We start from the raw sequence: 22,280 nt of genomic DNA, 5'->3' as shown, positions 1-22,280 counted from the left end.
CTTGGAAGCATTTTAATTAACTCATTTGATTTTCATCAATCTTTCTTTCTTTTCCATAGCCTGATGGTTCCTATGTCTCTCCTCCAGTGAGCCTGTTTGAAACAGTTCTGGGCTCTGCCTAGGCACTCCCTGGTTCAAAAGCTATGTTCTCATAGGTCCAGTGGCCTGCTTCTTCTTGATCCATCCTCATGTGGCATTAGGAAATCAGACTATATTCTCAAGACAATATATTGGAAATGAATTTCATTACCTTATGAATGTAACTAACTCCTCTATACATCACCCTGGCAATAAAATTAAATTTTTTAAAAAAGAGAGAAATCAGAGGAGGAGGTGGTTCTTTGTCAGAGTTCATTTACCTATTACTCTATTATATGGTGGACCTTGGGGATACAAGGATAGGTACACCAAAAATCCAGCCTCATAAGGCCATTCTCATAAGGCCAGGAACAAAGAGACCCAGAGCACAAAGAAGTTGACACCCGTAAGCAGAAGGAAGCGATGGATCAAGTGTTTCAACTAAGTAGGAAGCAAAATGTCCATCTCTACTTATAAACTTTAGACATCTTTCTGCAGAAAAATATCCAAGCCAACTCTACTTTCTAGATTCATAGACTCTTCCCGGTATGATACCACTAGCAATGCCTGGCCTTTCTCCTCTACCATCATAATCAACAAGCTGAAGCAGATATTTCCTTTCTTTCCTTGGATCCCCTTTACTCTTTACTGTGGTTTCTGTCTGAGATGAGTGTTACAGCACCAAACTCCACTAATAATACCGTGTCTATTTTGAAACCAATTCATTTCCTAGTTCTTTAAAAATTTCCTCCAACCACTGTGCCAAAGAAAATATACTTATTACTTGACATTGTAAATGTACTCTCACTGTATATCACCTAAAATAACAATAAGGTTTTTTGGTTTGGGGTTTTTTTTTTGCCAGTCCTGGGCTTGAGCTCAGGGCCTGAGCACTGTCCTTGGACTTTCTCAAGGCTAAAGCTCTACCACTTGAGCCTCAGCACCACTTCTGGCTTTTTTCTATGTATGTGGTACCAAGGAATCGAATCCGGCTCTTCGTGCATGCTGGGCAAGCACTCAACCACTAGGCCAAACTCCCGGCCCACAATAAGGTTTTTTGTTTTTTTTTTAAAGAATAGCAAACATGTTTCCTTCAGCCACATTATTTTTAGCTTCTCTTAGTTCCCACAATGCATGAATTATAAGTACAACTTAGAAAATATATGTAAAAATAACTGAAAATAAAAACCATAAAATGTAGTGCAAGGATAAGATTACCTCCAGTAATCTAAACTGTAAGTTTAAACGGCTCTCATTGACAGGAATTGTATTTCTTTTATTTTTGTCAGTCATGGGGCTTGAACTCTGACTATGGGAGATGTACCTGAGGAGAGACAAAATCCTTAGGAATAGTGTGTCTTAAACTGTGGATGGCAGCACAATTGCCTGGTGGTCTTGCTAAAAAAAAAAAACAGATTCCTGGGCCCCAGATTGTTTGGGTCCCCTTGGGGTGAAGGATGAAAATTTGCAGGGCTAATAAACTTGCAAGTGACTGCTGCTGCTACTGGGTCAGTGAACACACTTTAGGAACACATTGCTTGAGGCTATGATTTTGGAGGGTGGAGACAAGTCATTGAGAATATTTCCCTGTGTTAAGCCTGTGGAGCCTCTTGAAGTAGAACATGCAAAAAGAGGAGGCTATACACATCACTGCAGTGGAAAGATTAGGGACAAAAGGATTCAAGTGATTAGAAGATTCAAATAATTGGATGAAAGGAGAATTTAGGCACCAAAAACATACTGAGGCCCCAGTGAGAGGAACTGACAGTTTGTGGCTAGCTTATTCAGTCTTTTGACCAGGGTACAGATGAAGCCTACACAGTCATTGCAGTAGCCAGTTGTGAGCAGATTTCTGAGCCACAAGCATGTTTAAGAGATGTGGAGGAATACTTTCTAGCCCATCACAAATACAACAAAGGTTCAGAAAAAAAAAAGTCTTGCTATTCAAGTACAATTTCAGTGCAAGTCTCTGGGCTTATCACCCTCCTCTAACTAAATTACTACCCTGAGTACTTCCTACACAGAAATGCTGGTATTGCCAAGGAGCGTGGGTTAAAATGAAGCCCAGTGATCTAATCCATTTCTGTGAATTGTGCATGAGATTTCACATAGACAGCAGGGCAGAATAAATGATTTCACAGCCTGGAAATAAATTATTGGCTGCCTAAACATAGATACCAAATTTAGATATTGGTAGAGCTTAATAGAAGACTTCCTCCTCCTTCCTTTTCTCGTTCCTTCTTCCTTTAGTTCTTTTCCTCTGCCTCTCTTAGCTCTTACTCCCACATTCCCACCCATTTAAACCATCAATGGGCTTGTTAGCATGGTGGGGCTTCCTTGTGTTTTATTGAACAGAGCCACAAAGTTGCTCATACTGCCCTTCTTTCAGAGCCACTATCCTCTAAGCTTTTCATTTGCCTAGGGTAATCTAAGCAGTGGGGCTGGTGGGTTGGTTTCACTGTCTCTGTATCTGAGTGATACAGGGGAGTCAGACCAAGACTGGCTTCCTGATGTGATTAATGGCAGTCTTTCTGTCAGTACACTCCCTGACTCCCTGTGGTGTCTACAGTGAATGCTGCAACTATATGCAATGTGTGAAAACTGATTCTTTTTCTTAAATTCCCCAGCATAAGGCTGTATAATTGTTTATGTCAAGTTTTTATAGCTGGGCACCAGTGGCTCATGCCTGTAATCTTAGCTACTCAGGAGGAGGCTGAGATCTGATGATGGAGGTTCAAAGTCAGTATGGGCAGGAAAGTCAGTAAGACTCTTACCCCCACTAAACTTAAAAAAAAAAAAAAAAACAGAAGTGGAGCTGTGGCTCAAGTGGTAGAGTGGTAGCCTTGAGAACAAAAGTTCAGAGATAGCACACAGCCCAGAGTTCAAATCCCATGATTGGGCATGAGGGAACCAACCAGTTATTATGGCTTATCTTCTCTCTCATCAAAAATCTAGTCCCTTCCGAATTCCTCCCACCCCCTAATTTGTACAGTTGATTTCTAACTTAGTGTCTAGTAGGTTTGACTGCTGAATTGATTCATTCTTTGTCCCATCATTTCTGTGCTTCTCCTTAAAAACTGGGAGAGAATAAGGAAAGGGTGACACTGTTTAAAAGGAAATGTACTAATTACCTGACTTATGTAACTGTAACAACTCTGTACAAATATTTTTTATTAAAGAATTTATTAACATTGATTTTTATATCATATTTCAAATGTCATGTGTAACAAAAAAGTATGCAAGAAGGGAATTTCTATATACAATCACTGGCACATAGATTTTAGAACATAATTAAATTTAAACTGAGGGTTTGTATGTCATAGATACATATTAATATATGTAATAAAACATTATGTCTATAGAGTATAAAGCCCATCATAGATTTTTATGTCTATGTAGTTATGTATATATCTCCAAATATTTTTTAAATAAAGGAAAAAAAAATCTGGTCCCTGAATAGAAATTTTAAAATTCTTAAGTTGTTACGTTTCTGAAATTCTTCTCATTTTTTTTACCCTGCAAGCTATCTGCCAAATACACTGGAGTTTGGGGCCCTAAAGTTCTGCTAGGAATCTGCCTCCAGCCTTTTCTTTATCTGTACTATGTAGGGGAGGAGTCCTGTTCTAGGAAAATGTCACTCTAGGAAGAGCTGCAGGCCTTGCCTGGAAGCTGTTTTCAAATGCCCCAGGTATGGAAGGCAAAAATAAAGCCCACTAGTCCTCCTACACTAGACACATCTGAGTATATTAAACATACTGTGGGAAGCCCAGCAATGTGCGCTAGAACTGCCTCCATTCCATTCTCTGTGAGGAACATCATAGCCACAGCAGGGGATGAGATGGGTTTGAGCCTTTCTGGAGCCAAGGTTAATATTTTAGAAATTTACTGATGAATATCAAGTCCTAAATCTCCTACTGTGAAGAAGACAGCCAGTCCTGTCTTCTAGCCAAGATCACTTCCTTAGACTTGATTTTGATATCTACTTAAAAAAAAAAAAAAAACTAGAGGAAGGGTATGCTAAAGAGCCAGGGTTAGTGCTCCCACCTTGAGTAAAATGGGACTCTCTGATTCCACTGCATGATTGGACACCACTAGAGAACAGAACACTATGTTTTTCTCAAGGCCTGAAGACATGCTGGAAAGTCATTTTATCTTCTTGTACTTACGGTTAAAGCCCACAACGACCCTGTCAAATAATTTTCATATCCTTGAAAAGTATGCACTTTGATGTTCACATAGGTAAAGGAGACTGTTGTCATTCTGGGTTTTCCCTTCCCCCTTAATATTTGCTTTTAAAATAAAATTTTGAAACTCAAGAGCTTTTCTCCTACTTATAAATTTTGTATGCTAGTTATGAATCAAGAAAATTTGAGTGCCACTTATGGAAATTTGCAAGTTAGTTGATGAAATAATCATGAATTGGTACTCACAGTCACATTATGAACCATCTATCAATTTGATCTATTTTATTTGCTTTACAAGTACTTTAATTATCTAATATGACCTTACCAAATATTTAGATAGCTTTTACAAATATAATACTACTCTGACTCTCATATTCACTCAGCAATGCACTGTTGCTTGTTTATGTAATAAGTTTCCATTACACTTTTTACATTAAAAAAAAACACATTGAATGATCATTCACTTACACAATTTAAATTACAATCCTAAATCCTGTCTTCTAGGATTCCCATTCTCTAATGCCAAGTAAAAATTAATGGCTTAAAGCAATACCCATCTTGTTCTCTGTTTTGGGATGAGGACTGACTGGGCTTTGACTAGCAATTCTTACTCTATTATCTAACCCCAAGCTGGTAGAAACAGCAGCATCTGGAGGCGTGGTGGACATGTGCTTTGGCTCTTGGATCTCTGTTTCTCCCATACAGCCCAAGTTTCCTTTCACTACATAGCCACTCCACATAGACTCTCCACACCAGTTAGAATTTTTATACAGTACTACTCTTTCCAAAGGGAGGACTCTAAAGGGAAAAGACAGAAGCCATCAGCCCTGTTAAAGTTAGGCCTAAGTCTTCTGCCTCCTCTTTTGGATAGTACAAGCTAGGCCATCTGGAATTCAGTGTCGAAAGAGACTGAACAAAGGTGTCAGTATTGACAGAGATGGTGAATTAAAGGGCCCTCCTTAGAGACAACCACAACCACAGTTAGATACCCTCGTCTATCAAAATCTCATATATATGTAATACCTATTTTTCTGGCATAGGCTGCTATTGCTTACCAGTATCTGTGTTCCCTTTATGATTTGCACACATCAAGACTGCATTTTCCAGCCAAATCAATGAATTTTGGCCAACAGAATATTATATATATAATTCCATATATATATTATGCATATATATATATGGAAGTATCATATACCATTTCCAGACCCAAACTAGTTAAATGTTCAACTAAATTCCTTTTTCACTTTTGAAACATGCCTGGACTTGTCTTTACTATGCTCTTTTATGCTTCAAGTTCTTTCTCTTAAACTATGGGTCTTTTTGTCAGTCAGAGACTTGAACTCTGGGCCTGGGTGTTGTCCCTGAGCTCTTCAATTCAAGGCTACCACCCTACCCCTTGAGCAACAGCACCACTTCCAGTTTTCTGCTGGTTAATTGGAGATAAGAGTCTCATGGACTTTAGTGCCTGGATAGGCTTTGAACTGCAATCCCGGGTAACTAGGATTACAGGTATGAGCCACAGTCACCACACCCAGTTCTCTTAAACTATTTTTGATAATCAGCTCTTATGAGGTATTTATGGAGATCTTTATTGTTTTTAATATTTTTATTATCCACAATACCATAACTTATCGATCATGCATGGACATATAGGTAACACTGAATGTTTTCCTATAAACAATACTATAGTAAACAATAATTTGCATGCCTTTAAGATTAGGGGTGTACATTTAAAGGAGAACCTAGGGTCAGAGGATAAATGCTAATTCTGACAGTCACATCTACAAAGTTTGCATCATTTTATATTTTCACCATCAATGTATGAACAAATGATTATATCGCTAGACTACATTACAGTGCACAATCAAACTCATGACTTTCTGCCCATCTTGCTGTATAAGAAATGCTTATCACATTCTCCAGGTTCATTTGTCTTGCAAATAGCATTAAGCTAAGTGAAAGAAACCACAAACGGAAAGAAAAAGCATTTATGGTTTCATTTATAGGAACATACAAAGTGAGAAAAAAGTGTTTACCAGAGACAAAGAATGGGAGGAAATGAGAAAATTCAGACCAAAGGATAAAATCACAGCTTAAATTAGTTATATTAATAAATAAGATAGTTTTTTTAAAAAGAATATTTCATTCACATATATGGCATACATTTTATTACGTACAACTCAGAAAAGAAACAGGATTACTGCTTAAATAAACTGAGGCTCATAAATAAGCTAAACATTTCTCAAATGATAATCCTCTCAACTCATGATTCTGTCGGTGGAGTGAGTTCTGGAACCACTTAATGGATGTATGTGCCAGTGTAACTGCAATTAATGCACTGGCCACTTGATTCCATTAGAATGTTTACATGTTGCTCCTCTCTAGAAGGACCATATTTTAAATAAACATAAATATCTAAGTACATTATGCCTCTATTTCCTATCTTCACAGCTTCTGAAGTCATCTATATTATATGCCAGTATGCCAGTCTTCCCTATCTCTGTCTTTGTATTCTAGACCATGGGTATTTCAATTGCTTTACAGTGGAGAATTGTTTCAAATGAAGTTTAATATAAGTGTATAATATTTATACAAGAGACACAGTAAGGAATGTTCATGTGCTACACAAAAGATTTTAAAATTACATTCCTTATTTCAAAGACTTATCAGATGTATTTTTGTATAAAATTTACTAGGTAAAATTAGTGAACAAGGACAGCAGAGTTCTAATGACAGAAAATTTTAACTCAGATGTTATGCATGGCATTTGTATTTCTATATATGCCTTGACATAGATGTTAGTTTTTTAACAGTAGCTTTTATAATTATAGGCTATATTTCTATTGAATTAACCCAAAGGAAAAGAATATCATTTGAATAGGAATCACCAGCAATATCTAACTAACATTTGTAATCACTGATTTTCATGGCATACATGTTGAACAAGTCTGACAAAAAATATGCAATAAAGGCATTAACCGTAACATATGATCACAATGCAATATTGCTTATTGAATTATGATAACATCATTGGTTGTGTTGCCTTGAGAAGAACTTATGATAAGTGAGGCTGGCTTTATTTACATGCAAATAAAATATAAAGTATATATATTCATTAAAACATATGTTAACACCTTCAATAATTTTAAAAGCCTGTAGTCAGCCAATTAATTTGGATAACAAATTGGATAAACAGATTCTATCAATTAATATTTACATTTATTCATATGTACATATGTATATGTATATATTAATGCTTTTTTGGTCTAATAATTTACCAGACAAATGTTTAAGTACTTTACTTATATTCTTTCCATTAAGTCTCAAAATAAGCTCATCAAGTAGATAATAGCATTATGCAGTCCTATTAAACTTTAAGCTCTATGGATTGAAGCTCAGTTCATCTTTAGTTGACCCTCCACTGTTAATGTTGCCCACAAATTCCATTTTTCAGTGTCATTTCTTGCCTACCTCCTTAATGCTTCCAAGAGCCCTAAGAAACTGGGGAAAGGTGATAATTACAGGGAAGCATTATCTATAAACCAAGCTACATACAAATTTATTACTAATTGTTGATCATTTTGTATATAAAACACTTTAAAAATAAGGTATCTACATAAAGAAATTTTCCTGGGTATATGTAAAGTACTATTCAGTATACTAATAACAAATCTCACATAATTTTCCAAGTCTTTTATGAATATATATTTTTATTTAAAGAATTTATTAACATTGATTTTTATATCATATTTCAAATGATGTGCTTAACAAACAAGGACTCAAGAAGGGAATCTCTATATACAATCAATGGCACTTAGATTTTAGAACTTAATTAAAATTAGGCTAAAGCTTTCTATGTCATAGATACATATTGATCTATGTAATAAAACACTATGTCTATAGAGTCATAAATATTTTTGCTTATGTAGTTGTGTTCATACTTCGAATACCATGTCCATAGCATTTGGTATGCAAATATTGAGTCATCTCTCTTGTACTGTTTGGATCTAATAGTCGCATATTAAGGATACCATGCGCCTTTTGTTCCTTTGGTCTGGACTTATCTCATTCAACATGATTCACTCTTCTGCCATTATTTTATGTTGTTTGTTGGCTATGTAGAATTTCTTTGTATACATATACACCACATTTTCTGTATCCATTCATCTGCAGTAAGGCATCTGGGTTGTTTCCATCACCTGGCTATTGTGAATAGTACAGAGATGAACATAGCTGAGCAGGTGTCCTTATCATATCCTGGGTTATGATGTTCAGGTTAGGTGCCCAGGAGTGGTATGGCGGGATCATAGGGAAGGTCTATTTTCATTTCTTTAAGAAACCTCCTCACTGCTTTCCAGAATGGCTGAATTAGTTTACATTCCCACCAGCAGTGTAGTAGGGTTCCTTTTTCTCCACAACCCCACCAGCATCTGTCATTGTCTGAGTTCAGAATCTTGGCCATTCTAATTGGGGTAAGGTGATATCTTAGGGTTGTTTTTATTTGCATTTCCTTTATGACCATGGATGATGAGCATTTTCTCATATGCTTTTCTGGCATTTTAACCTCTTCTTTTGATAAGTCTCTCTTCAGTTCCCTTGCTCATTTAGTGATTTGTTTGTTGGGTTTGGGGAGGGGGATTGTTTTCTTGAGTTCCCTGTAGATACTGGATATTAAGCTTTTGTCTGATTGTAATATTGGTAAATATCTTTTCCAAGTTGGTTGGCTGTCTTTCTACTTTAGTAGCTATGCTTTTATCTGTGCAGAAACTTTTTATTTTTAGGTAGTCCCATTTATCGAGTCTCTCTCCAATCTGTTGTGACCCTGCAACTCTGTTCAGGAAGTTTTTGCCTGTGCCTTTGACTTCCAGTTTCTCTCCAACTCTGTTGTGTAGCAGTTTCAAGGTTTCCGGTCTGATATTGAGGTCTTTGATCCATTTTGAGTAAATGCTTCTGCGTGGCAAAAGGCTAGGGTCAATTTTTAGTTTAAAATATGGAACGTTTCACAAATTTGCATGTCATCTTTGCACAGGGGCCATGCTAATCTTCTCTGCATCATTCTAATTTTAGTATATGTGCTGCCAAAGCGAGCACAATTTTCCAAGTTTTTATTAGCCTGTGCTTATGAATCATGAAATAGATTTTAATATTGGCTTACCTCATTCTGGACACAAGAGCTGAAATAGTAAAATCTTAGGGTCTAAGGCAATCAGCTTCCAAGATGTCACCCAAAGCCCCATGCTCTCGTATTTATATTCTTATATTGTCTTCTTCTACATGTACTAGAGGTGTTCTATGTCACCAATCGAAAATTGACAAAGGTAATAGCATGTCTCTTCTGAGACTAGATTACAATAGCAAAACTGATTCCTTTCGTCTTGATGACTCTTAGGCCAATCTCTCCAGGAAAATCAGCTTTCATATCGAACAGCCCTGGGGCAGTCCACATGATGAAAAACTGGGAGCCTCTTACCATTCGTCATATAAGAGAGTTATCTTAGAAATAGATCCTCCACTCTCAGCCAAGTTTGCAGAAGACTGCAGTCCTAGCTGATCACTTGACTACAATCACACAAAAGACTCTGAACCATGATCATCAACCTAAGCTGCTTGCAGCTTACTGCCCTGTTAAATTCTCGAATAATTTGAAGTACAGAAATAATATCTATAGAGAACTTACTTCTTTTTATTTAATTTTGTTTTATTGTCAAGGGAGTTTATAATCACATAAGGTAATGTGTACATTTCTTTTCCAACAGTGTTACCCCCTCTCTCATTTTCTCCCTGCTTTTCCTTCCCCTGACTCTCTCAGCCAAGCTGTTAGGTTTATTTCCAACATAGTGCCCAGTGAGTATGGTTATTGCTCAGAACTTCTATGCTTAAGTTCTACAGCTCCCCACAAACTCATTAGGGATTTACTCATTCATTCAACAACTATTAATGAGTATCTCACAAAGAGACATATAGAGCTGTCAGGAACCCAAGACAATCACTGCAAATAATAAGTCCATGCTGTTGGGGCCGGGAGTTTGGCCTAGTGGTAGAGTTCTTGCCTAGCATGCATGAAGATACAGGTTCGATTCCTCAGTACCACATACATAGAAAAAAACCAGAAGTGGTGCTGAGGCTCAAGTGGTAGAGCTCTAGCCTTGAGAAAGTCCAAGGACAGTGCTCAGATCCTGAGCTCAAGCTCAGGACTGGCAAAAACAAAAATATATAAATAAGTCCATGCTTTTACAGAGTGATTTATAGTTAGTTATTTGCATATTTGACTTATATCTTCCTGAAAAGATAACAAAAGACTTGAAAAGAAAACTGACATTTATAACCCTGCAGAACATAAGACATGGTCAATCTAACTATTTTCTATTATCTTCTGATTTTTTCCACTACATAGAATTTGTTTCAAAAATATTCCAAGGTTTTGATTGTAAAAGCTGTGTGTGTGCATGTGTATATGCTTTTATGTGTGCATGTATACACACACACACACACATACACATATATCATGAATGTGTGTGAGAAGAGAGAGAGAGAGAGAGAGAGAGAGAGAGAGAGAGAGAGAGAGAGAGAGAGAGAGAGAGAGAGAGAGAGAGAGAGAGAGAGAGAGAATCTCCAAACAGAAGTCTCATGGCTGGGCAAGGCCACTGCTCCTGCTCCTGCTTCCACTGTCTCTCTTCCACTGGCAGCATACTGATTCAACAGGCCTATGGTGAGAATCCTATTCCAGAATAAATTCCTTCTTGGGTTCACAGCTGTATCATCCCATCTTTCTTAAGATAGGTAATTCCAACTTTCTTATAAAAGTTTAGCTCATGTGGGAAGTCTGTCTTATAGAAGCAGACCCCAGTCTTGTCAAAGGCTCCATTAATCTTTCCTAAAAACAAATACCAAAGGTAATCAAGACTAAACTATGCTTAATTAAGATATACTTAAAACAAATGAATGATAAACAGTAAGTTTGTCCTTTCTAGACTTTGCACTGCCATTCCTTTATTTCCCATGGCATAGATCTAAATGAAGTTCAAGGGTTTATTTAGGGCAAAGTCTTGGAGGCTTTGACCGCATGTTTTGTGCCATGCCTTTGTCACAGGCAAAATTTAGCTGATAATGATGATGTTTATTTCGCTTCCAATGCAGCACCCACATCCTGCATATGCTATTTACTCATCTAAACTGCATCCTGAAACTGAAGAGACTGTAACAGATGCTCTATGTGTAGCTTCACCTAACTGTGCCAGAGTTTCAGCTTTCAAATTGGAAATAAAAGTATGGGTTGATAGGTGGGAGTAGAGCTGAGAGGGGGAAGGAGAAAGAGACAGAGAGAAGGTGGAATTTCAGTCTATCATTGAGGAGATGTGGGGCTTCACAAGAGCTCACAAATGTGAAGAATACAAAGGAATTTTTACCAAAACCAGGGGGGAGGGTCTATAAATGTCAAATATGAAGAATTCTTCATCAGGAACACTATGGACCTTTTCAGGAGAGGAGAATACAGAATTCCAGGAAGCACATATACAAAGCCTGTTTCCTAGGCAGCTGAAGCCACCCACCTTCCTGCTAACAAATGAAGCCAATTCAGTTCTTCAATGTGCCATTTGCCTTGGCTTTTAAAACAGTCCTAAGAGTTGAGCTGCTTTCTCTTGCTTTCTGAAAGAAGCCTGTGAGATAAGGGTTTAATTTGCTCTGTATCTGGCTATGGAAATCCTTTTATTCTAATCTCACTCTGCTTCCCAGCCTTCCTTCAGCCTTAGATTCCAGCCCTGTGGTGCCTTTGAGCTGAGCTATTGCTTTAGAAACTGTGGAGACAGAATAGGGATATAGATTTATCCATTCTTTGAAGTTCTCAGGGAAGAGTGGAGTAAATGAGGAAAAAGAAATGTATGTTGTGTTGCCTCAGGATTGTTCTGTGTTTTTGTCTTGTTTACATTCATTCACCTTCAATGACTAAGCCTAGAGTGACCTACCCATCAGTTTGAATGGTCAGTTTAGGTGATCCAGAGTCAATGTAAATGGGAGGGGCTAGAAAGCAGTGAGTCAAATGGTGTTATCTGAATACCAGATAGATTGAAAAGCAGTATTTTTCATTCCTGAGCCTTGTTATTCTCTAAGAGAAGAGAAGGGGAAGTCTCTTTTGAATAATGATTTGATTTGAAAGAAATGCTCTTTCAATCTTTCTCTTTCTTACCTACATACACACACACACACACACACACACACACACACACACACACACACACACACACACAGAGTTCCTCATTAAGATGTGTAGCACCTGCCATAGAACTTGCCCATGCTCAATAAATATACTTGAGAGGAACAAAAAACAAACACCTACTCTCCTCTGTATTGTGTCATCCCTTGCATCATAGCTCCTCAGGAGACAGGAGAACTCACTAAGCAGAGCACCTACAGGATCATAAATTCAGTCTACTCTAGGACAAAGAAGTTTCTGAAGCTAAGGTGCAGGGATTAGATCACTTATTAAATTAATTTCTAGATCTTCTAGCTTTCAAAGAAGCCTAGCAAAAAGCACCAGTCAGTTAAATCTGGTTCTTTCCTGCTAGGATTGGAAAACTTTACAGGGTGGGTTTCTGAGGAAGACTTAGAGTAAGCTATGGAAAAATTAGCCAATAGCCCATCAGCCAGACATGATTATTTTGTTTGCAATTGGTTTGGATTGACTAGAGTGTGTAGTGTTGTATAAACACTTGGTTTTGAATGCCTTATTTTCTATGGTGCAGGTGTGTTTTGTTCTAATTCACTTCTTCTTAGTCTCTTTAGAAGTTCCTATAATTTACATTGGATAAATTGTAACCTCTACTTGGAATAAAGCCAATTTTATGGAGTGATTCTAGCACTAGGAAGTACATAATAAAATATTAATCATGGCACCAAATATTAATCATGGCACCAAATATTTTCATCCTAAGGGCTTTATATATAGCTATCATCTAATCTTGACAGTAGAATATGAGGCCTACACTTCTGGGATTCTGCTCAGATCTCCTTACACCATTCTATACCAGCTGTGTTGCCTAAGCTTCCAAAGTGGTTTAAAGGACTGCTAAAAACTAGTCATTTCCCGTCTCCTCAACCCCTTCTCAGCATTGACTGTAGCTGGCTACAGGATTACTCCTTAATGCTCCCCATGGGAGATCAGTCCCCTGAAAAATTGCTTTTGCTTGGCTTCTTCCCCTTTCCTGCCTCATGCAATTATTCATATCTTACCTACAAGGGCATTGAAGTTCAGATCAAGTTACCCAATGTATGAAATGACGAGTTGCAGAATCCTGTTTAAAGCAAGTTTCCTAAAAGTATGTTGCAACATGAAAGGGAATAAATAAACTGAAAAAAGAGAACCAAGACTTGGGCTTTCCTTTTAGCATACTACGTAAGTCCTGGGCACAGGAAGCATGCTGATCTGTCCAGTTGTGTCACTAAGTCTCTGTTTCTATTCTCTTTGCTCCCTACCATCTAAGAGCTTTTCATTTGGAAAACCTGTAGATATAGAAATGAAACAAAATTACATAAAATCTGGGTCGTATATGCATACATCTAACAAACATTAATTGCAGCCCACTCTGTGGAAAGCCTTATAATCAATCAAATTTGGAGCTATAGTTCTGAACAAAATTAGCCTGTGCAAAATTATAACATAGAAAGTTTACCCTTAGAGCAGGAGTAAAAAACAATGTAAAAACAATGTAACTTAATAACTCAAAAACAATGTAACTTAATAGCACAGCGTTTAAAGCAACTAGTACTTTTCAAGTTGTATTAGTGTGTATATATAAATATGTACATAAACACATATATATGCCTATGTACATATAAATATATATTTATAGACATACATGCATATGCATATACATATGTACACACATATTTGTATGCCCATGTACATATATGTATATCCTTATTTAGACCATAATTACTTACAAATATGCAGAGTTTAACATGTAGATTTATTGAAGAAAATAATAATAAGGAAAGTATTATAATCTTACAGATGACTGAAGTTAAAGCTCAAAGTTTTATAAGTTACACATCCAATGTCACTAAGTTCTGGGTGTTTCTTCTATACAAAGTCAATATTTGATTTATCTATTTGAATGGACCTTTTTATTTACTTCCACTTTTCTTACTTTCATATACATCCTGGAAGGTATTTTTCTTTAAATGTTTATGTAAAATCCATGTTAGCCTGCCTCAGTAAAAAGAAAAACAGAAGACTATCTACATTCCTTTTTTAATTTTTAATCTCTTAATGTATCAATATCTTAAAATTTGGCTCTTAGGATCCTAACATTTGCATACTTTCTGCTCTGATTTCCTAACTGAGCAATCATGAAAAATGGCCCTGTTTCACTTTCCATAGTCACTAAATTATTTTAATAAATGCCTTTGTTCTCTGGTTGATTTAAGATATAATATCGAGTGAATTTTGTTGTCAAAACCTCTAATGGAAAAACGTATGGCTCAATCTTTATTACCAATAATACTGAAGATATTGAAATATTAGTTTGTTATCTTTATAGAGGCAGAATACATGATGATTTTTATAAATGTAAGTACAGTGCTGAGCATATATACAAATGACCTTGAAGTTGTCAAAATTCAAAGTGGAAAAAAGATAGGTAAACAAAAAATGAAGTATAGAAAACCGCAAATAAAATTAGCTAAATAGCTGAGCTGAAGTTTTTTTTTTATTGTAATTAGTAAAAGGGTTACATGATATTTGCCAGATAAAAGGTGCATTAATTCACATACATTGATACCCTTTCACATGTCTTGGTACCCGTTTCCCTCCCCCCCACACCCCCCACCCATCTTGGTTTTCCCCCCTTCCCTATCAAATTTCAAATAACTTTGACAGGGAAATTCTAGACTTCAATTTCATAGTTCCACATCTTTTCTCTATATTCCTCATAATTGTTTCCAGACTTCCAATGCTTATTATGTATGAAATATCCTAGGTGAAGTGATTTTATTTACATCCACCTCTGAGTTACCTAGGACTGTATTACTGTAGACAAATGCAATTAAGTTAGGATAGAAACCAAAGTTTCTAATAATAGAAAGGAAATCCCCTGAGTTGACATCTAAGTCCTAGCATACTTGTCACAACAAGGACAGTCTTTGGTTTGTTGGTGATATTTAAAGAAATACAACCACAATGAATGAAATGTGGGACTTCGTGTTTCTTAACCCTATCTTGTGCCCTCTAAAGTTACAAGGAATCATGGACTGCCTAAAACAAAGGCAGCAACACCAACAAAAATGAGTGCTTTTCCATTTACCCATCCTGTTTTCAATTTCATTAGCTTTCTCTTTCCTTAACAGACCCAGAGACTCAAGATCTGTGGACCCTGTTTGTCTCCTCCATCGACTGCTGTCAGTCTGTGAATTTTCACAGTTGCATTCAAATTTCAACACTGTCAAGTTTCAACCATATTTCTATACTTCAAGTGCTACATTATAATTGTGAGGATTAAAAGAAAGAATTTGAGCTAGAAACATGCCTCATGTGATGAGTGTCTGCCTAGCAAGCATAGGCTAAAAGGAACAACGTGTTTAAGAATCCTTATATCAGCTAGGTGTAGTAGCATCCATCTCTAATTCCAGTATTTAGAAGGCTGAGGCAGAAGGATCAGGCATTTAAGGCCAACTTGAGCTACATAGTGAGATGCTATCTCAAACACACAACAAAATACCAGAGAAACAGTAGTGCTCAGTCCACAGAGCAGGAGATAATTATGAGCCTGCCCTCCTCCCTTTTAATACTATAGAAAGGTAAATGATGCCTCCCTCCTAAAGATGTCCTCACCTCATCCATGGATCATCTAAATATTTTAAAGTATGTGGCAAAAGGAAGTTAGTAAATAAATGATGCTTATAGACTTTAAGATGGGGAGATTATCCCAAGTTATTCAGTCAACTCAATTTAATTATATTTTTTAAATGTGAGAGGAAAAAACAAACAAACAAACAGGAGAAATGAGGCAGAGGAGATGCCTGGGAGCTGCTGAGTGCAGGAAAGACTCAACCCTTAGTGGCTGACTGTAAAGATGGAGAAGAAGCCATCATCAGAGGAATGCTAGGGATGAGTCCCACCTGTAGCCAGGAAGGCAACGAAGACCTCAGTGCAAAAGCCTGGATCTTCAGCAGCTTACATAGGCCTGGAAGTGAAGTCTCCCATGGAGTCTTCAGTATAAGATCCAGATCTGAATATCAAGAAATAGTGAGGAGACCTTTGTGTGGCTTTACATCACTAGGTCTGTGATAGATCCTTTAGGATCACAATAGAGATGTTACAACACTTTTTTTGTTCCATTTTCATGACAGATTAAGCACAGAAGGATGGATGGGTTAGCCATCACCACTTCTCCACACAAGGTGAATTTAAACTGAGGTGTTGCTTCTCCAAAAAGTTTTTGTTGTTATTGCTGAGGTTGTTCAATTTATATTCACCTCTATACTAATATTTTTAAATTGGGCAGCAATAATCAGGAGAGAGATATTTGGGGAAGATGATGGCTTTGGGTTTTTTTTCTTTTCTTTTCCTGAAAGTCCTAAAATTATACCAATTAGGAAGCTACAAGGCCAGCTGGCCTTTTCTGAGAGGAAACTGTGCATGATGATCAGAATCTGTGAGCACAGTCTCTCTTCTTTCTTGGAGTTTTGCTTTTCCTGGACCCACAATTCTCACTCAACTTTTCCCCTCTGCCTTAAGTCAACCTCCATATCTGTTACTGGGAAATAGTTTCCACCTACAAAGAATGGCTGTCAGGAAACTGCAGTGAACATTCAAAGGCTCCAGGAAATACTCTGCTGTGTCAAAGCTCCTGAGCTGTCTTACCATCCCTTAGAGCACTGTCATTGCTGAGAGCTGATACTACAGTAAGAATTTGTCAAGTTGCTCCTCCCACACCATTCCTGCAAAAGTGTGTGTTGCCGGGGGAAGGGGGGGAATCATGCTGCATTGTCTGTTCATTTCCACATGAAAACAGCTGTCTGGGTTTGGATCTATAGGAGAACATTCTTAGAGGAGCAGATATCTACAAGTACCTCTGGTCCCAGTGGTCCCAACACAGAACAGCAGCCAAAATACCCTTAAGTGGATATTAAATGGGTCCTACACTAAAGAATGTGTGCAGAGGCCCTTAAGACTCAACTAAAAATATGATTACAGCACCTTATTTGAGTGGCATAATATGACTGACCAGCCTCCAGAATAATAAGTCAACACAGGAAAGACAGACTTGAAACCTTCAATTCCCATAGCCATATTTAAGAGACCTGGGGTGAAAGTACAAGACATTTTCATGGTCTGTCTCTCAGAAGATCTTCTTGGTCTTGTCATCGGGAAAGTGGACCAGTGTTTCATACTGGCTAGATTTCAATGGTGTCTCAGATGTCTGGTTGTTCAGATATCCTGGTGCTGGGCATTTCTAGAATTTACCACAGCTTCCTTTTATTGTGTCTTTCTTCCTCTTATTAGTATTCAGTTGTCTAGATTATAAATCCCAGCTACGAAAATGGAACATCTTAAAATATAATTTGGTTCTCATTTCATTGCCTGTATAACTTTTTTCTTATTGTTTACTCCTTTAACATGGACATCAAGATACATAATTGATTTGAGAATATTAATATGAAACTATCATTTGGTCTCTACTCAGAACCAGAAGCATTCTCAGGACAGAGATAAGACAGAACAAGAGGTAAATTTCAGAATCAGAAGGTGTGGATTTAAGTCTCTAACTACTCTGTAATAGCTTCAAGTAACTGTGAAATTTGTTTTTCTACATCTTATCAAGTATAAAATACAAGTAATTAGGCCTATCTGTCCCTACGACTCATTAGAAGCCCATTTTGATAGAGGCTGCTGAATCTTCATGTCTGTTATCCCTTCTCTCTTCTGAATTATCTTCTACCTCTTTCTTCCTCTTCTTGATCCATCAGTCACACTGTTCTAAGAAATGTTTTTCAACTATGCCTAGCACTCTGCAGCAACATTTGTGCTCTCTGTTGAAAGCTCTGTCTCCAGATAATCACACGGTTTTCTCTCCCATCTCTGGATGTGTAGCTCAGGCTAGGGATCTTTACTAACCACTTATATTATCTGCAGCAATATCACACTGCTAGCCTTGTGCTACCCATGTTGAGGCTGTAGGTCTCTCGAGTATTTTTGCCTACCTCCCATTCTTATTGCTACCTGATATAGTTCCGATTTATTTTACATATTGTCATCCCTCTACCCACCTCATGGGGACTGGGGTTGCCTGTTTTTTTCAGTGCTGCACTCACAACAATTAGAAAACATTTTCAAAACATTTCAGTTACTCAAAAAATGCTAAAGGAGTGACTAAGTGGGTTTACATGAAATGCTAATGTCCTTCACAAGAAGGGAAATACAAGTCATATATTCTGATACATGCGGAATATTTGAGGATTCGCTGTCCAAGGGAAACTTCACAGAGTTAGAGTTTATTTGTGTTAAGTTTAAATTGATTTGATGATGCTGAATCAAACTTCCTTCACTCAGAAGTCTTGGGGGGAAGGAACTATGTGAATCTTATGGGTATGGATTTTTAGTAACTTTAGAATTAGCTACCCACTCAAGCCTGGTTTCATGATGCACAATGCTGACTCCACCCTGAAGAAGTGAAGGACAGGAAGTTGGAGAGGAAGAGCAACAATCGACCCTTTGAAGAAAGGGCCATAGCCTTGCAGTAGTGGTCAGAAGCATGGACTTTGGTATCACAAGATCCAGATTCAGTTCCTTATTCTACCATTTAACTGCTGAAGGATCTTGAGTAAAAATTTACCCTTCCTGAATCATGTGTTCTTTTCCTTTAGAGTGATATAAAAATAGCCACTCATTTCACAATGTCTCTGCTTCCCTTGCAAGCCTCATTTATAAGAAATGAGGCCATGCATTTGTTTTACAAACTACTAATTGCTCTACAAGGACTAGTATTTGTTACTGGCTTTGCTACTGTGAGAACTGTAAGCTCAACAGGTTCTCATGACCTTCCCTATCTCACCAGAACAGCTGATCATTTGTAAAAGAATTTGACTTTGAAGTGTTAAGTGATAATTCCCAAGTTTCTTCCCAAGGTTCATTGAAAGTCTCTGTGACTTTCTTTGAGGTTTGATAGATGTCTGGCACACTTGCTTTTATGCTAAGATGTAACTTCTCTTCAAGATGGCTTATAGACCATTATTTTACAGATTTTTGCAACCTGAGGGAGAAGGAAGTAAAGACTTATTTTGAGACTGGTGAACTAGCATTAAGTAGGATCAGGAAAAACCCAGGCTGAGTTCTCATCCCTCCATGGCTTCACATTGCCTTCATACAAGTCCATAGAAGAGGGGAGGAATGGGCTTTCTAACTGGTCTGCCCCATCTCTACCAGGAATCTACAACAGAGTTTCATCCAAAAAGATAGTGGATAGAAGAATGGACCTGTGCAGAATTTTATGATGGGCCAAGAAGTTCATCCTAAAAGTGAAGTAGTGCCCCAATCTTGTTGCTCATTCTAGGCAAGGCCTTATTCACTCGACATCATGACAGTTCACCCACACCATTGGACCAAATGACCCAATGTCTATGACTATTTTCTTACATGCTTTGGTAAATGGAGACCTTCTCTAGTTTCCAAGAGACTTTCAGTCAGCCCCAAGGTAATAAACGTAGATTCACTAAGCATACTCCTATCCTTAGGTCAGACTGATTTAGGCAGCTTCATATTTGGATCCTCAATATTAGGAGATTCAATATGTCTTTCTTTTTCTTTATTTCTTTCTCTTTTTTTCTGGTAGTACTAGGGTTTGGACTCTGTTGTGAGATGATTTACCACTGAGCTATATTCTTTGTTGGTTATTTTTAGGGTGTAGTCTCACTTCCTGCTTGAAACTGTGTCTGTACCTGGACTGTGATCAGTGTACTTTAGATTTCCCACAATTGCTGGGCTCAAAAGACCACACTATAACATCCATCTTCTCTCACTTGAGATGAAGTCCCACAGAGTTTTCTGCTGGAGCTGACCTGGACCTTTGATCCGCCCAGTATCCACCTCATACACAGCTTGGAATGACAAGTACATATTGTTGCACCCACCTATATACTCAGAGGAGGTCCTGTGAACTATATTTCCCAGGTTGGACTAGAACCACAATCCTCCTGATCAGTCTCCCACATAGCTAAGAATAGAAGTGTGAGCCCACCAGCACCAGCTTAAGTTATACAACATTTCTTAAAATGCAAAACTAGCTGTTCCCACCTAGTTTTGCTGCTACCTTTTCATTTGGTTTGGGGGATGAAAATTAACACACTCTAGAAAAATTAACACACTCTAGAAAAAATGAATACTTTGGCTCCTGCCAGATTCTCACTTCTTGTTTTAGTATCTGAGACCCAAAAACAGACCACAGGGACAATATTTACTGAGAGAAACTCAGTAAAATGTCCCCCAGCCCTTTTTTTCTTTAAAAGTAGAATGCCGGGCTGGGTGGGAGGTGGGGGGAGGGAAAAGCAAACTTCAGCCAGGCTGAGATGCAAATGTTTTCCCCAAGTGTTACATAGGGCTTTTCCATAAGCATTTACTTTTTTTCTTTTCTAATTTTCTTTTGGCTCTCATCCATCAAATAGCTGGAAGTCGTGGGCGCTAGAGGAAAGGCAGTGATCCAATTTATGACCCTGGCTGGCTCTTAACCTCTCTCCTGCTGTTCTCCATAGTCTCTGGAATGAATATAACATTACTTGACCTTTTGTAAATTGTAGACCTTTTATGAAAACACAAGATCTATAACTCACAGGTTAGCTAGATCTATACTGTCCTTAAGCTGTCCAGTAAAATGCCTCAAAATCCCTGTTTCACATGTAATTGAGAAACTTGTATTTCTTAAGATTTATGTTATTTCTTGGCAAAAGAAAAAAGTATTGTAACAAACTTGGCTCTGAATTTCTGCTTCTATCAAACTATTGCACTTTAGAAATTATCTGACCTCTCTATTCTCACAATCTCTTTTCAGGACCATCTCATACTTGGTGAGACAGAATCTTAATGAAGTCCAGAACACTACCAACATATGTTTACATAAGACTTTCACTGAAGATTTGACAAAATGGGAGGCTATAATATAATAACATTGCACAAAAGAAAACAAAGCAAAAAAACTTTCTAAAAGTGTAGGAAAAGTAGACATGAGAATTCCTAAGTCCTCTTATTAATCCTCCTCTAAAAATGTCTTATGGATCTGATAGCCATGTGTGTCAGTCTCTCCTATCTTCTCCAAACCCTGTCTGGCTCCCCAACTGTATCAGCTACAGATTTCTGTTACCTTCTTGCACATGGATGATTAGCTATCAGTGCTGATCTCTGGTCTTCATCTTCTTGTTCAATATGTTCTTTCAGGATGTTTTGTAAAGCTAAAGAGAAATGTTCAGTTTCTCAACCAGGAGTGGCTAGCAACAGTTATGCACTGAGTTTGAAAACTGTGCTTTAAGCAGAGAAGTATTTTTAAAGAGTTCTTAGTAACTGACAGGCCTGTCAGTTACTTTTCTATGCATAAAACTTGCATAATAACTGACTTAGGAGGATAGCTGTAAAGAGGATGCCTCATTTTGACTGATTTATTGGAGCCAATCAGAATGCATGTTAATGAAACATGGACTGTTATGGTTTGGATTTTAAACATCCTCCAATATGTAAATGGTTTGGTCACCAACCTGTTGGCACGTTCTGGAAGTTATAGAGCCTTTAGGAAGTGGTGCGTGCCTAGTGGCGGAAAGTTAGGAAACTTGAGGAGTGTCCTTGATTGGTATTTTGGGACCCCAGACTCTTCTTCTTTTTAACTTCCAGGTGTTATGAAGTGAACAAGTCTACTCAATCAAGCACTCCACACATTGTCTTATCACAGGCCCAAAGCCTAAGGGCCAGGTGACCAAGTGAAACTATGTGCCCAAATAAATCATCACTGTTTATTAGTTGTTTATCACAAGTATTTTGTT

General features: G+C 37.6%; 1 long non-coding RNA gene and 1 other non-coding gene across 3 annotated transcripts in view; both read right to left on the bottom strand.

Moving 5' to 3' along the window:
• The window catches only part of LOC150057809 (uncharacterized), a 267,348-nt gene that overhangs the window by 145,378 nt on the left and 99,690 nt on the right, over positions 1 to 22,280 (bottom strand). The window lies entirely within an intron of this gene.
• LOC150057810 (U6 spliceosomal RNA) lies at positions 9,247 to 9,353 on the bottom strand. Its single transcript, XR_016536935.1, has one exon. It is a non-coding gene; the product is annotated as a U6 spliceosomal RNA (small nuclear RNA).

This window comes from Megascapheus bottae, chromosome 10 (assembly GCF_031878675.1).
Source record: "Megascapheus bottae isolate mThoBot1 chromosome 10, mThoBot2.hap1, whole genome shotgun sequence".
Lineage (NCBI taxonomy): Eukaryota > Metazoa > Chordata > Mammalia > Rodentia > Geomyidae > Megascapheus > Megascapheus bottae.
Note: the sequence above shows the minus strand (reverse complement) of the source record. Positions and strands in the feature narration are given on the sequence as shown.